The sequence below is a fragment of the Lithobates pipiens genome, unplaced genomic scaffold (genome assembly GCF_037356315.1).
Source record: "Lithobates pipiens isolate NorthernLeopardFrog02 unplaced genomic scaffold, aLitPip1_a1.2 Scaffold_16, whole genome shotgun sequence".
In the NCBI taxonomy this organism is placed as follows: Eukaryota; Metazoa; Chordata; class Amphibia; order Anura; family Ranidae; genus Lithobates; species Lithobates pipiens.
This window is the reverse complement of record NW_027507748.1, coordinates 19,987,989-20,003,929: the sequence shown is the minus strand read 5'-3', so window position 1 is coordinate 20,003,929 and position 15,941 is coordinate 19,987,989.

Genomic DNA, 15,941 nt, shown 5'->3' with positions numbered 1-15,941 from the left:
GAGCGATCTGCTCCTACCTTTTGCGGGAGGATGCCCCCATGCTTCGGCATATATAAATGGTGCATGTATGCCCACCATTAGAAGTGGGTGGATGAAGGGAGGTATCTAATGGTGGGCATACCCACCGATCAACATTTTTTTTTCGTTCAGCCCACAGGCTGCATGAAAAAAAAATTAAAATATATGCCCAACCAGTTCCAGCAACATACTGGTATGTTGCTGGACTTTGAGTGCTTATACCAGAATGATGCCTGCAGGTTTAGGTATCATCTTGGTATCATTCTTTTCAGCCAGCGGTCGGCTTTTATGTAAAAGCAATCCTAGCAGCTAATTAGCCTCTAGACTACTTTTACAACCAGTGGGAGGGAGTGTCCCCCCCCCCCCCGCACCATCTTCCATGGTTTTCTCAGGCTCTCCTGTCCCAACAGGGAACCTGAGAATGCAGCCGGTGGTTCCGCCAGCTGACCATAGAGCTGATCAGAGACCAGAATGGCTCCAATCATCTCTATGGCCTAAGACACCGGAAGCTACGAGCATTTCATGACTTAGATTTTGCGGGATGTAAACAGCGCCATTGGGAAATTGGGAAAGCATTTTATCACACCGGTCTTGGTGTGGTCAGATGCTTTGAGGACAGAGGGGAGATCTAGGGTCTTATAGACCCTAATTTTTTCAAAAAAGAGTACCTGTCACTACCTATTGCAATCATAGGGGATATTTACATTCCCTGAGATAACAATAAAAATCATAAAAAAAATATATTAATGAAAGGAACAGTTTAAAAATAAAATAAAAAAGCAAAATAAATAAAAAAAACAAAAAAAAAAAACACCCCTGTCCCCCCCTGCTAAGGCGCAACGTCGAACGCAAGCGTTGGTCTGGTGTCATATGTAAACAGCAATTGCACCATGCATGTGAGGTATCACCACGAAGGTCAAATCGAGGGTACTAATTTTAGCAGTAGACCTCCTCCGTAAATCTAAAGTGGTCACCTGTAAAGGCATTTAAAGGCTTTTAAAAATGTACATAGTTTGTCGCCGCTGCACGTTTCTGCGCAATTTTAAAGCATGTCGTGTTTGGTATCCATGTACTCGGCCTAAGATCATATTTTTTATTTCATCAAACATTTGGGCAATATAGTGATTTTTAGTGCATTAAAATAAAAAAAGTGTGTTTTTTCCCCAAAAAATGCGTTTGAAAAATCGCTGCGCAAATACCGTGTGAAAAAAAAAAATGTAACACCCACCATTTTAATTGGTAGGGCTTTTGCTTTAAAAAACACTTCATGTTTGGGGGTTCAAAGTAATTTTCTTGCAAAAAAAAATATTTTTTCATGTAAACAAAAAGTGTCAGAAAGGGCTTTTTCTTCAAGTGGTTAGAAGAGTGGATGATGTGTGACATAAGCTTCTAAATGTTGTGCATAAAATGCCAGGACAGTTCAAAACCTCCCCAAATGACCCAATTTTAGAAAGTAGACACCCCAAGCTATTTGCTGAGAGGCATGTCGAGTCCATGGAATATTTTATATTTTGACAAAAGTTGTGGAAAAAAGACATTATTATTATTATTTTTTTTTTTTTGCACAAACTTGTCATTAAATGATATATTGCTCAAACATGCCATGGTTATATGTAAAATTACACCCCAAAATACATTCTGTTGCTTCTCCTGAGTACGGGGATACCACAAGTGTGAGACCTTTTGGGAGCCTAACCGTGTACGGTACCCCAAAATCCAAGCACCACCTTCAGGCTTTCTAAGGGTGTAAATTTTTGCTTTCATTCCTCACTGCCTATCACAGTTTCGGAGGCCATGGAATGCCCAGATAGCACAAAATCCCCCCAAGTGACCCTATTTTGGAAAGGAGACACCCCAAGCTATTTGCCGAGAGGTATGGTGAGTATTTTGCAGACCTTCATTTTTGTCACAAAGTTTTGAAAATTGAAAAAAAGAAAAAAAATATACATTATTTTTTTTTTCTTCATTTTCAAAAACAAATGAGAGCTGCAAAATACTCACCATGTCTCTCGGCAAATAGCTTGGGGTGTCTACTTTCCAAAATGGGGTAATTTTGGGGGGTTTTGTGCTATTTTGGCATTTTATGGCCTTCGAAACTGTGATAGGTAGTGAGGAGTGAAATCAAAAATTTACACCCTTAGAAATCCTGAAGGCGGTACTTGGTTTTCGGTGCCCCGTACGCGGCTAGGCTCCCAAAAAGTCCCACACATGTGGTATCCCCGTACTCAGGAGAAGCAGAAGAATTTATTTTGGGGTGTCATTTCACATATGCCCCTGGCATGTGTGAGCAATTAATCATTTAGTGACAACTTTGTGAAAAAATAAAAAAATAAATAAAAGTTTGTAATTTTCCCGCAACTTGTGGCAAAATATAAAATATTCCATGGACTCAACATGCCTCTCAGCAAATAGCTTGGGGTGTCTACTTTCTAAAATGGGGTCATTTGTGGGGGTTTTGTGCCATCTTGGCATTTTATGGCCTTCAAAACTGTGATAGGTAGTGAGGAGTAAAATTACAAATGTATGCCCTTAGAAATCCTGAAGGCGGTGCTTGGCTTTCGGGGCCCCGTACGCGGCTAGGCTTCCAAAAAGTCAACCACATGTGGTATCCCCGTACTCAGGAGAAGCAGCAGAATGTATTTTGGGGTACAATTCCACATATAACCATGGCATGTGTGAGCAATATATCATTTAGTGACAACTTTGTGTAAAATCGCTTGAGGCAAAAAAATAAAATATTCAATGGGCTCAACATGCCTCTTATCAATTTCCTTAGGGTGTCTACTTTCCAAAATGGGGTCATTTTGGGGGGTTTTGTACTGCCCTGCCATTTTAGCACCCCAAGAAATGAGATAGGCAGTCATAAACTAAAAGCTGTGTAAATTCCAGAAAATGTACCTTAGTTTGTAGATGTGACAACTTTTGCGCAAACCAATAAATATACAGTTATTGACTTTTTTTTTACCAAAGACATGTGCCTGAATACATTTTGGCCTAAATGTATGACTTTTTACGGTCTTTTTACGTTTATATCGCAAAAAATAAAAATCGCAGAGTCAGTCAAATACCTTTTAAAAGAAAGCTCTATTTGTGGGGAAAAAAGGACGCAAATTTCGTTTGGATACAACATTGCATGACCACGCAATTACCAGTTAAAGCAGCGCAGTGCCAAATTGTAAAAAGACCTCTGGTCATTGACCAGCAAAATGGTCCGGTCTGAAAGTGGTTAAGGAGAAGCCCAAACCAAAATATAAAAAAATTGCATGTGGGTCCCCCCAAATTCCTTACCAGGCTCTTCAGGTCTGGCATGGATATTATGGGGAACCCCGCAGCAATTTTTTTTTTTAAATAGCATGGGGATCTCCCCCAAATCCATACCAGACCCTTGAGAGGGGAGGGGGGGGGGGGTAGAGAGCTTCTAGCAGAGGATGTGTCTGTGTGTTAGGTGAAGGTTACAGGACACATTTCAACAGTGAGAACAAAATGGAGTCTCTTAAATTAACAGTACAGTGAATGTCCATGTCATTTCCCTCCTTTTGTTTATTTGACACCATTCAGCCAATTGCTGGTAACTCCTGTTACATTGGTGCAGAGAGATGGCGTCCTGTTCAGCTCTCTCCTAGCTTTCTCACAGTAGTCAGACTATTGCTCTGTGTGACTACGCGAGTAATACACTAAGACTTTACTTGAGCTGAAGTGAGATAATTTAGCATTAATCTGTGCTCTAATACTATTTTTTTAAGCTGAGCCATTTCTTCACTTAATAAACCTATCTTAGTAGTAGTAAGGTTAATAATCTCATCAACAATTCTAGTGTAATTATTTATTCTTTTCATTGCTTCAATTCCCCATCCTGCCCAGGAAGGAAACCATGACCATGCCATCCATACAGAGCTCACTGTAGAAATAAACAGTACTACCGATAAACTATTACTGCAAAAACTATTATAATATGTTTCAAAAAAATTCAAATGTAACTATAACCAAAGAAAATATTTTTTATATGTAATGCATAATATATGGGAAGGACGTCCTGCCACAAACAAAGGTATGGTTAAATACCCGATTTTGAAAGGATAGGTTTGTGGAAAATTGTGTGAAGGACGTCCTGCCACAAACAAAGGTATGGTTAAATACCTAATTTTGAAAGGATATGTTTGTGGAAAATTGTGTGGCAAGAGGTCCAGTCTAGATACAGCACCTCATCCCAAAATTGAATTACAAAAATAGCAAAAATTCCAGAAGAGGAAAGGGGAAATTCCAGAAGAGGAAACTTTAGAAGCCAATTTTCAATCTGCAGCTAGTGATTTATACCTAAGATTACATAATCAAGGGTATAGTAAATCCCTTCTTAAAAAAGCATTTAACAAAGTAGCCAAACTAAATAGGAGCGATCTTATTCATTTAAAGAAGTCCTCATTGACGGATTATCCCGTTCGTATCATTACCCAATTTTCTAAACAACATTCACAAATGAAAGATATTTTGTTGAAGTATTGGCCATTACTCACTGCCGATCAAACCATCCAGAAATATGTTAAACCTTACCGCAGATCTCCCTCTATGAAAGATCGCCTGGTAACGAGCCATTTAGTTTCTAACAAGACAGAGAAGTGCAACAAGCGGGGTACCTTCCGTTGTGGTAGATGCGATATTTGTCCCTTTATTGCTAATACTGTTTCAATTTCCTTACCCTCGGGTCAATCTTACACTATTAAATATCATGTCACATGTCAATCGGTTGGGGTCATATACATAGCTATGTGCCAATGTGGATGTTTCTACGTTGGCAAGGCAAAACGTCCCTTTTTCACGAGAATCAGGGACCATATTTTACCTTTGTTCAAAGGACTGTGTACTACTGCCCTTAATAGACACATTGCTTGTCAACATGACTTTGATCCTACTGTTGTTGGTTCCTACACTCTCGAGCATGTACCAACTCATGCTCGGGGCGGCGAGATCGACACTACTTTACTACAGTTGGAAAATAAGTGGATACACATATTGGATGCTACCAATAATCCTGACCTTAATGAATATATTAGCTTTAAATCTTTTTTATGATTTGGTGTGCTATACAATATCTGTCAATTCAAAATATTCATTTTTATCACCTGCTAACTGAATTTATCTTGCAGGGTGTCTCAATCTATGGAGAAATAAAATTCCCCCTCGACTCGAACACCAAGCTCATTCCTATTCCTGATACTCCAAAGCTTCCTGTTATCTATCAATTGCTGAAAATACATAAAAATTCAGAATGTCCAGTAAGACCAATTAACGGTGGCATCAATTCCATTTTCTTTAGAATAGGCAAATATGATAATATTATATATATAAATATTGATTATTTTTTACAGCCCAATGTTCAAACATATCCCTCCTACCTGAGAGATAGTAAGCATCTTATGAATCTGCTCAAAGTCGTACCAATACATGATAGCACATTAATTGTGACCATTGATGTTGAATCAATTTATACTAATCTTATACAACAGGACATCTTATTAACTACTAAAAGAGCCTTAGATTCCAAGTCTGACCTCAAAAGGGAACCAAAGGGGTTCCTGATTGAGGCATTGTAGCTAGCAATGTCTAATAACTATTTTTGGCATGAGGGATCATGCTTTAATTAGGTCAAGGGAGTGGCTATGGGAGCATAATATGCTCCCAGCGTAGCAAATATATTAACGAGTCAATGGGAAGAGCATAGCATATTTGGGGTTCCCACGCCTGAAATTTCTTTTAACAAAAGGTACATTGATGATATTGTTGTCCTTTGGAATGGTACAGTGGAGGCACTGGAAACATTTTTGTGTAACATCAATAATAATTGTTATGGATTAAAATTCACAGGAAACTGGGATTCGTGTGAAATTAGTTTCCTTGATTTGGTCTTGGTAAAAGCAAATGGGCGCATTCAAACAAAGATTTTTTTCAAGGGCACTGATAGTGTAATGGATGTGATCATGAGTGTTATAAGTGAAATGCCTATTTCTGGTACTCTTACAGATATAAGTGCTTATCTTTCATTATCAGTCATCAACCTTAATAATACTAATTTAATCATAATTAAGATGTCTGCCAGCTTCTCCCTTCATGTGAAATGAAACTGCAAGGGTTAAAAAAAAGAGCAATGTCAAAAAGGAGATTGTGCCTGTTCTCGGCACCGTGAGACTACATCCAAGAGGAAGAAGGGGCTGAAAAAAAGACTCTATTTTAGCTACCGTAGTTTGCTGTTACCTTTTTAAGACATGACCCAGCTAATAAGCTTAACCATTGTCACAATAATGAATATGTATAATTTGTGGTTTGTCTTTTATCTAATTCTTGATTTGATAGTGAGATATCCGTCTCACTGTATATTAGCTGGGGTCCAGGAAATAAAAAAAGAGAAGTATCTGAATACTGAACTACATGTGTGTCAGTGTTTGACTTCAAGTGTGCACACTTTATATTAAGGATTCATTTGGCCAGGGGGACAGAAACAAGATACCGGGCTTTTCTAGTCCGGGTCCAAAACAGCTGGCGCCCAACGTGGGGCTCGAGAGTCGGTCCAAGGGACAGCCGAAACGGAAAGAGACTGAAGTAATACCAAATACGGGCGGGCTAGATTAAACGGTAAGACATTTTCCTTAATAATTTGTCTACCGTTTAGTCCGCATCCGTATCTGGTTGATTTCTGTCTTGACATTGGCTTCCTGAGGCCTAAAAGACAGGTATATATCTTCTCTCAAGTCCATTTATATGAACCTGCAATTGTTTCTGGCCCGCCTGTATTCGGAGTGCTTTGTGTTTTGTTGGAGTTTGTCTGTTTGTCTTGTGGGAACCACCTTTTGGGAAGGAGGGATTGAGTATATCATCACGGATGGAGGTGATGTGGTTAAACTCCTCTTGGGGGAATAAATAATTGTACTAAGAAGAGTACGGGAATAGTACCAAGAGTACGGGAATTGTACCAAGAGTACGGGAATTGTACCAAAAGGGGGGCGTCACATACGCCCGAGGCAAGGGTGTGGGGATCCTGTGAGGATAATCAATCCCATATTTCACCTTGGTTGCCACATTGATTGTGGTGATGAAATGTCCTGAGTGTATTTGTGGATTGTTGTTCGGTATTAATGAGAACGGCTGGGGGTTGATTAAAAAGGTAGAACCAGGTTATAACAGAACTCTCCTCGGTTACAAACCCCTGTTCTCAGAAGCCCCGCATGTGATGGTTTTCAGATTGAATGTGCATTATCCAGTGACATTTTTACTCGGCAAGACATTGGCAGTTATTGAGGCTGAGGCTAGATTAAGAGGACAGGGGAGCAAAAGGTGTCCCCTTCAACCTCAGCAACCAGAAAACTATGAGGAGGCAGAGAAAGATAGAGTGAGGAATTTGGGTGTTGCACTGGGACATGTTAGGAATGTTTAGAAAGGCCCATTGAATAATGGTTGTTGATTTTTATTGTATGTTTCCTCAATAACTGTCTTACAAGGGATCTTTTAATCATCATCTGGTCTCACTCTCTCTGCCTTCACTAAGTGACTTATTACTAAAGATATCTTACTTCCTCATTGTCTATATCAACTTCAAGTCTCTAATTTCTCTCTCTCTCTCTCTCTCTCTCTCTCTCTCTCTCTCTCTCTCTCTCTCTCTCTCTCTCTCTCTCTCTCTCTCTCTCTCTATCTCTCTATCTCTATCCCTTCCTATCTTTCATTTAACTTGAGAATTGTGAAGGATGGGAAATAAACTGATTAGGCCCACAGAGGGCCGTTTAGCTTGTGACTTGGTGTTAGAAGGGGAGGGAGAAGATGCCATTAAGAAGGGGTAGAAATTAGCAAAAATATGTGAGATTGACAAGCATTTGGGTGGGAGATGACAAGTAGAAGAATGGCGCAGCTATTGCTGAAGAAGGGTGGATTGAGGAGGAAACAAACCAAAATGGCCGTATTGTGTACGTGTACAAGAAATTAGGAAAAAGGAAGTTGAGTAGGCAGCCACCACCCTATGATGGCGGCTGTCTTTCAGGAAATGAGTACCACCCTTCGTCCACCGCCCCTCCTTCACAGACGGCACCTCCCCTTACTGCCTCTACGCAGCAAGAAATAGACCAACAGGGAATACCTCCTCCGCCATGTTTGACGGTTGGCAAGGCACACCTATCTTTGTACCCCTCAGTCAACTGCCATCACTATAGTACACCTCACTCGCCTGACCCACCAGCACTGCCGCCCACATCGGAGCCCACACACATATACCCGTGATAGACCAATCGACCGGAACATACTACAAGGCCCAACTCATCCCTATTTCTGCTCAACCAACCCTGCTGATGATGGCAGGTTCCCGGGATGGTAGGGCAAGCCCGGCTAGCTCTTCCGCCCATTCTGTGACTGATTCAATAGACCAAACACGGGACCAGTTTACGGTGGAGATGCCAGGGCCAAACCACATTGATGGGATGGATCAGGCAGCATCGCCAGTTCATGCCAGTCCCACTCACCACAGCCCGGATACATCCGCAGTTCATGCCGGTCCTACCCACCGTAGTCCTGACCAGACAAATCCCTGTGCACAGAACATTGTGGTGTCAGGGGGTATAACTAACATAGACACCAGTGCAAACACGGTCCCACTGGCCCCCCTGAATACAGTCCCACCAAGACATTGCCGTTACATTCCCACAATATGACCCACATTCCATGTACCCCATACTCATTCACATAGGGTGGGGGGCCGGTATCCGGGGGCCCCCTTATTAAAGGGGGCTCCCGGATTCCGATAAGCCCCCCGCCCGCAGACCCCGACAACCAACGGCCAGGGTTGTCGGGAAGAGGCCCTTGTCCTCATCAACATGGGGACAAGGTGCTTTGGGGTGGGGGGGCCGCGCGCCCCCCTTCCCCAAGGCACCCCCCATGTTGAGGGCACGCGGCCTGGTACGGCTCAGGAGGGGGGGGGCGCTCGCTCACCCCCCTTTCCTGGCCGGCCGGGTAGCGTGCTCGGACAAGGGTCTGTTGTGGACTTGGGGGGGACCCCCACGCCGATTTTTTTCGGCGTTGGGGTTCCCCTTTAAGTCCATACCAGGCGGCGGGGCCAGCGACGTCTCCTTCGCGGGCCCCGCCTTCCTGGAGACGCGCTCGAAATGAGCGGACTTTCCTCCGTGTGTGTGGGCGAGTCCGTTCATTTCAAAAGTTGAGCGGATTGTTTGGCGGACTTAGTCCGCTGTAATTAGTCCGCTCAAAAAGTGCCGTGTGTGGGCAAGTCCGTTCATTCAAAAGTTTGGACGGACTGTCTGTCGGATTGTCTGACGAACTTAGTTGGGCAGACAATCCGCCCGTGTGTACGCGGCCTGAGACTTAGACCATTCATTCAACATGAACGACGGAGATTCGACAAAGCAATGAAAAACACACACGTTTATAATAATATTAGACGGAGCATCGAAACTGTACGACGCTGCAATCGTACATTTCCGGAGTCAAATGCTCCGCCTATAGGCTATATAGAGTTTAGCAGCTCTGTTGAATCTTCTTTATACATTCGACACACACCATAAGCCTTCAAAGACAGATTCGACCGTATTTCATGTGGATTTTCGGACGAATGAAATTTTTGAACGAAAAACTAAATAAATAAAAACGAATTTCGGGAGTAACTAAATAAATAAAATTTTTCGGACGAAAACTAAATTCCGAAATGAAATATTTCACTCTGCACATGTCTACTCCTTCTAGCACGACCAGAGTACAAGACAATGGAAAGTGTTAAGTTGTTGTTGGTGGCAAAGGGTTTAGAATAAGCACACGGTGGTAAAATAATTACTCCTCTCATGATGGCCTCTGGTAAACCATATTTGGACCGCCCACCAAGACCAATGCCATGCCTCTGTTACACCTGGACTGTCATGCCCCAAGGTGCGCAGAACTCTCCTACCCAGTTTGCCAAAACAATGGGACTCATCCTGGACACATGGATGAAACTCCACCCGGACATTGTCCTCCTCCAGTATGTTGATGACCTCCTGCTGTGTGCGAATACCTTCGGTGAGGCCTCCATATTTTCAGAGAGCCTCCTCCACTACCTGGCTGAACAAGGTTGTAAGGCTTCAAAGCAAAAAGTCCAGTGGTGTAGAGAGAAAGTTATTTTCCTAGGTCATTGCATCTCCCAAGGCACCCGACACCTTAGGGTTGCTACAATCAAGGCCATCCCCCTGCCTCAAGGACAGAAGCCGCTCCATGCTTTCCTAGGACTAATCTCCTACTGCCGTGCTTGGATCCCAGAAGCCTCCCTTTTGATGCAACCGCTCTACGAAGCTTTGAAATCTGAACCCTTCCTGCTTTCACCAGAAGCTGTAAACAACTTTGAAATTGTGAAGAAAATCCTTTCGACGGCCACCGCATTTGGGCCTACCTGACTATGGAAAGACCTTTAAACTGTTTGTCTCAGAGAGACAAGGACATGCCACAGGAGTTCTAACCCAAAACCATGGCAGTAGACTCAGACCCATTGGGTACTACTCTGGCCAATTGGACTCAGTGGCGAGGGGGGGACCCTCCTGCCTCAGAGCTGTTTTTGCAGCCCAAATTCTCCTAGAAAAGACTGCAGACCTCATTCTGGGGCATCCCTTAACCCTCCTCGCCCCGCATGACATCACTGCCATACTGAACCAGACCCAGCCCAGACACCTGTCTTCACAGAGGCACCTCAGACTTCAGTGAGCCTTGCTTCTCCCCAACAACATTACCATCCTTCGATGTAATACTCTCAACCCATCCACTCTGCTTCTCATTCTCGAGGGGGGAACCTTTTTGGAAGATGATCCTCACCAAACTGCTCATGACTGCTTTGAAGTGATAAAGATGGAGACATCACACCTACCGACAGTCAGTGAAACAGCCCTTGAGAACCCTGACCTGACAATTTTTGTGGATGGTTCCAGATACGCAGATGAGGCTGGACGGTACTACACAGGATATGCAGTCACTACTGAAGACACAGTTCTCCAGGCCTCAGCGTTACCCCCCTCTATGTCTGCCCAAGAAGCAGAACTGCAAGCTCTAACTATGGCATGCAAATTGGCCGAGGGCAAGCGAGGCAAGCGAGCCAACATTTACACAGACTCGAGGTATGCTCTGGGAGTGGCCTGCGATTTTGGGATCATCTAGAAAATCAGAAGTTTCCTGAAAGCGGCAGGAACACCTGTGAAACACAGCACGGCTATCAAGAACTTGATGGACGCCTTACTTCTCCCAACACAAGTAGCCATACTTAAAGTAAAAGCGCATGGCAAAATGGTCTCCCGAGAAGCACGAGGCAATCACCTGGCAGATACTGCCGCAAAGCAAGCAGCAGATGGGACGCGAGAAGTGGTCAGCAGAGTGAATGCAGCACCTATCCTAGATGACCCGATAGATGATCTCGAAGAGACAACTCAAATGGTCATGACTCTGCAAAACCCTCCTGTGAGCAGAACTTACCTCAAGGAACAACAGGAGGCAGCTGACAAAGAAGAAAAGGATGTGTGGATTAAGAAAGGAGCCACACAAGTTGAAGGAATCATGGAGTTGAACTAGAGACCATGCCTACCGTGGACAATGTTCCCTGCAGTGGTACAATGGGCCCATGGTGCCTCTCACCTGTTGAAATCTCTGATGAATGCCTTAATCAACAAAGGCCCAATACCCCGTTCAGCGGATACAGATCGACCACATCCAGATGCCAAGAAGCGGCCGAAATGACTACTGATGACCGGAAGCCTATCCTGTGGCCAACATGACCGCAAAAAGACTCTTGTCCGAAATAGCATGCAGATATGGTGTCCCAGAGGTTATAGAGAGTGATCAGGGGCCGGCTTTCTCAGCCTCAGTAACCAAAGAGATATGGACAGCCTTAGAGGTCACACTAGCCTTTCACACCCCATACCACCCTCAGAGTAGTGGGAGAGTGGAAAGACTAAATGGCACAATAAAGTCCAGGATGCTGAAAATGTCTCAGGAAACAGGAATGAGTTGGCCAGACAGCCTACCCATTGCCCTGTTCAGTGTCAGGCACACCCCAAGGGGAAATCATGGTTTGTCACCCTATGAGATATTGTTTGGTTCAGCCCCCAGACTGAGTTGTTATTTTCCACAACAGTTGCATCTGATGTATTAACTGATTATGTGACTACTTTATCTCGAGAATTAACCCGTATCTATGTGCAAGTGTTTTCCTCTATCCCAGATCCTGAATTAGACACAGGATCGCACAGGTTAAACCCCCAGAGATTGGGTATTGGTGAAGAAGTTCGTGAGGTAACACACCCTTGAACCCAGATACGATGGTCCTTTCCAAGTCCTTCTGACCACCTCCACATCAGTAAAAGTGGCCGGAAAGAACTCGTGGGTACACGCCTCCCATTGCAAGAAAGTCCCCGTGCCCGAAGAAGAAGAAGGAGAGGCTAAGGGGACCAAGCCATGATCCTGTTTATCCTTTTTGTTGTGATTTATGCTCAGGCCCAAGAGGTGGCCATAAAAAAAAAAGATGGTATGACTCAATTCTGATATAACTCATCTAACACACGTGTTGCCACATTCATATCCCCTTATGGTAAGATACTAGGCACAGACTATTCAGTCAGAGACATAGCACTGGATTTGGGAACCTTGTATGCGTGTGTCACTGACACCTACTGGGGTGACAACTGTGATTATTGGGGATCAGTGGGTTGGAACACTGGAGATACAAAATGGGGATACGACCCCGAAACCTCCAAAAATAGGAAAGACAAGAATGGGAAATCACTTCTAGACAGAATGACAATAAACAAACCACAAGGACGGTATGCTGAAAAGGAGTTTAGACTGACCATTGAAAACCCCAGCCCAGGAGACAGCGGGACCTATGTTTTCGGTATATGGTGGGGGAGTGGGTTTTACAGCAATAGGAAACCTTTCCAACTAAAAGACAAGTTCAACAATCCAGAGTGGACAGGTTCCCAGTTTGCACCTAACTCTAACCCCCTGAAGCCCCATATGCAAACAATAGTGGACATGGTAGCTATAGTGAACCCTACCTTTGAGGATACTATGGCTGTAGAAACCGGATTCTCAGACCTTAGCCATCCAGAAACTTGAGGATTCTAAAACAGAATTCAGGGCTCACCAATCCCTGGGATCAGTATTTTACCTGGATAAAGGGGGATGGCAGGGATTGTTCACCCAGATAGAAATAGCTATCCTAGTAATGGCAGCTATAATCTGCTGAATTCTCCCCTGCATCAGGAAATGTGTGGAAAAGGCAGTTAGTCAAGCTAACCCTACATTGGTGAACCAAGAAACCCCAGACGATGACGACAATGTTTATGTTAGACTTGATGATGCCTATGATGACAGTTATGTGTTACGCTCCGTTACAGTCACCCTCCCCCGAGATGCAACACTGTAAGGCCATAGGGATAGACAGCACCTGGCTACATTTCACCAACTAGTATGGGGGGGGGGGGGGGTGAGCTAGTCACTGCCCTTTCCCTATGTACAGCTTAAAAGAGTTGCAGAGGGGAATGATAAGCAGGGGGTTTTAGGTGGTCTTTTAGTGTGAGGGACAGTTTAGTGAAATAAGCATTTCAAGGGGGAACTGTAATGGATGTGATCATGAGTGTTATAAGTGAAATGCCTATTTCAGGCACTCTAACAGATATAAGTGCTTATCTTTCATTATCAGTTATCAACCTTAATAATACTCATTTAATCATAATTAAGATGTCTGCCAGCTTCTCCCTTCATGGGAAACGAAACTGCAAGGGTTAAAAAAAGAGCAACTTTAAAAAGGAGATTGCGCCTGTTCTCCGAACCGTGAGACTACACCCAAGAGGAAGAAGGGGCTGAAAACAAGACTCTATTTTAGCTACTGTAGTTTGCTGTTACCTTTTTAAGACATGACCCAGCTAATAAGCTTAACCTTCGTCACAATAATGAATATGTATAATTTGTGGTTTGTACGCGCTGTCTTTTATCTAATTCTTGATTTGATAGTGAGATATCCGGCTCACTGTATATTAGTCGGGGTCCAGGAAATAAAAAAGCAAAACTATCTGAATACTGAACTACGTGTGTGTCAGTGTTTGACTTCAAGTGTGCACACTTTAAATTAAGGATTAATTTGGCCAGGGGGACAGAAACAAGATACTGGGCTTTTCTAGTCCAGGTCCAAAACAATAGAAATAGTTATATCCCCACGGCTAGCTGACACCATCCCACGTGGTTTGGCTGGGTTCCAAAGGGTCTACTTATGAGAATCAGGCGTAATTGTGACAATATGTTGGATTATTTACATCAGTCAGAGATTGTGGTTCTAAATTCAAAGAAAAAGGATATCAAGATCAGGACCTTAGGTCTATTGAATCACAGATTATGGAGATGGATAGAAAATTACTTTTGGAGGACAAACACAAAAAGAAATAAGACTTAGATTTCATAGCCTTTTTGACTAATTTTAGAAGAGATTACAAAAGTTTAGAGAAGATAGTTATGAAAAATTGGCCATTACTGTTGAGAGACAGGACATTGTCAAAATTGCTGCCCAGCCGCCCCAGGTTTATCTATCGACGTGCACCTAATTTAAGGAATAGACTAGCTCCTAATGTATTAAACCCTCAGAAGAAAGTTGGTACGTTCTTGGATGTAACAGGGTTTTACTACTGGAAAAAATGTAAAGCATGTAAATTGACGAGGAATAATGCTAGAAAAGTATTGAATTTTACGTCATTCAGCACAGGGACTGAATACAAAATCAAAAAATTCATTACATGCAAATCGACCCATGTAACCTATCTTATTATTTGCCCATGCGAGCTGCAATACGTACTGTAGGACGTACTGAAAGAAATTTATGTACCCGCATCAATGGACATCTAAACAATATTAAAAATGGGTTCCCAAAATGTAGCCTTTTCAACCACTTCAGGACACGTCATAATAAGGACCCTAGGATGGCAACATTTTTTGGTATTGACAAAATAGACACAGATTGGAGGGGAGGAAATATGACCCAGAAAATATCAAAAAATTAAACCAAATGGATCTATAAATTAAACACACTCACGCCTGCGGGAATTAATGTAGATATAGACCTACATTTTTATTTATTTAATCATTAGAAATCTGTGTTTGTGGAACAATATATTGTAAAAGGTAAATCCATTCTACTTAAATCCATCCTCTTTTTTTCGCCACTAGATGACTGTATTGGTAAAAGGTTTTTCTTATATACTCATGTACATCTGTTTCTTTCACCACAAGATGGCAGTATCCATAGGTAAAATATAAGATCTCTATATTTTTTTACTTTTTATAAATTAAAATGTAATTCATTTACCTGATTTAAATTAGTTTTTGTTGTCTTCTATACATGTGGTATGATACATGAGTTTTTATTGTATATTATACAAGGATTGAACTATATTGGATATACTTAGTTGGCACACTTGTATAAATATGGAAGCGGCGTATCCGATCACATGATCTCTGATGATGGCAGAATGTGCTGACGAAATGCATAGGATAGCTTGGCCATGATATGTCACTTCTGCCATTTGTAATGCAGCTGGAAGGCTAACGGCGTCTCCAGCACATGGATGTTTAAGCTGCTATGGAGATTTGTTTTTAATTCATTTTAAACAAATTCTTTGAATGAAATTCAATATACTTAACCATTGAAGCCCTTTTTCTTCTTTGCTATTTTACTCTTATCCCTGGATACCTTTTCGGATTGAAGCTGTTGACATGAAAATTTCCAAATTGGGATTTCCTATATGTATTCAGGATTACCTGTAATGGGTTTCATGGGATCCTGATTGAATATTCATTTGGACTGGTGTTGTGGCTGTGAGGATTTTCCATTGGCATTATTCACAGGTGTTTATGACTAGCTGTAGTTGGTGTCATGGGATTCT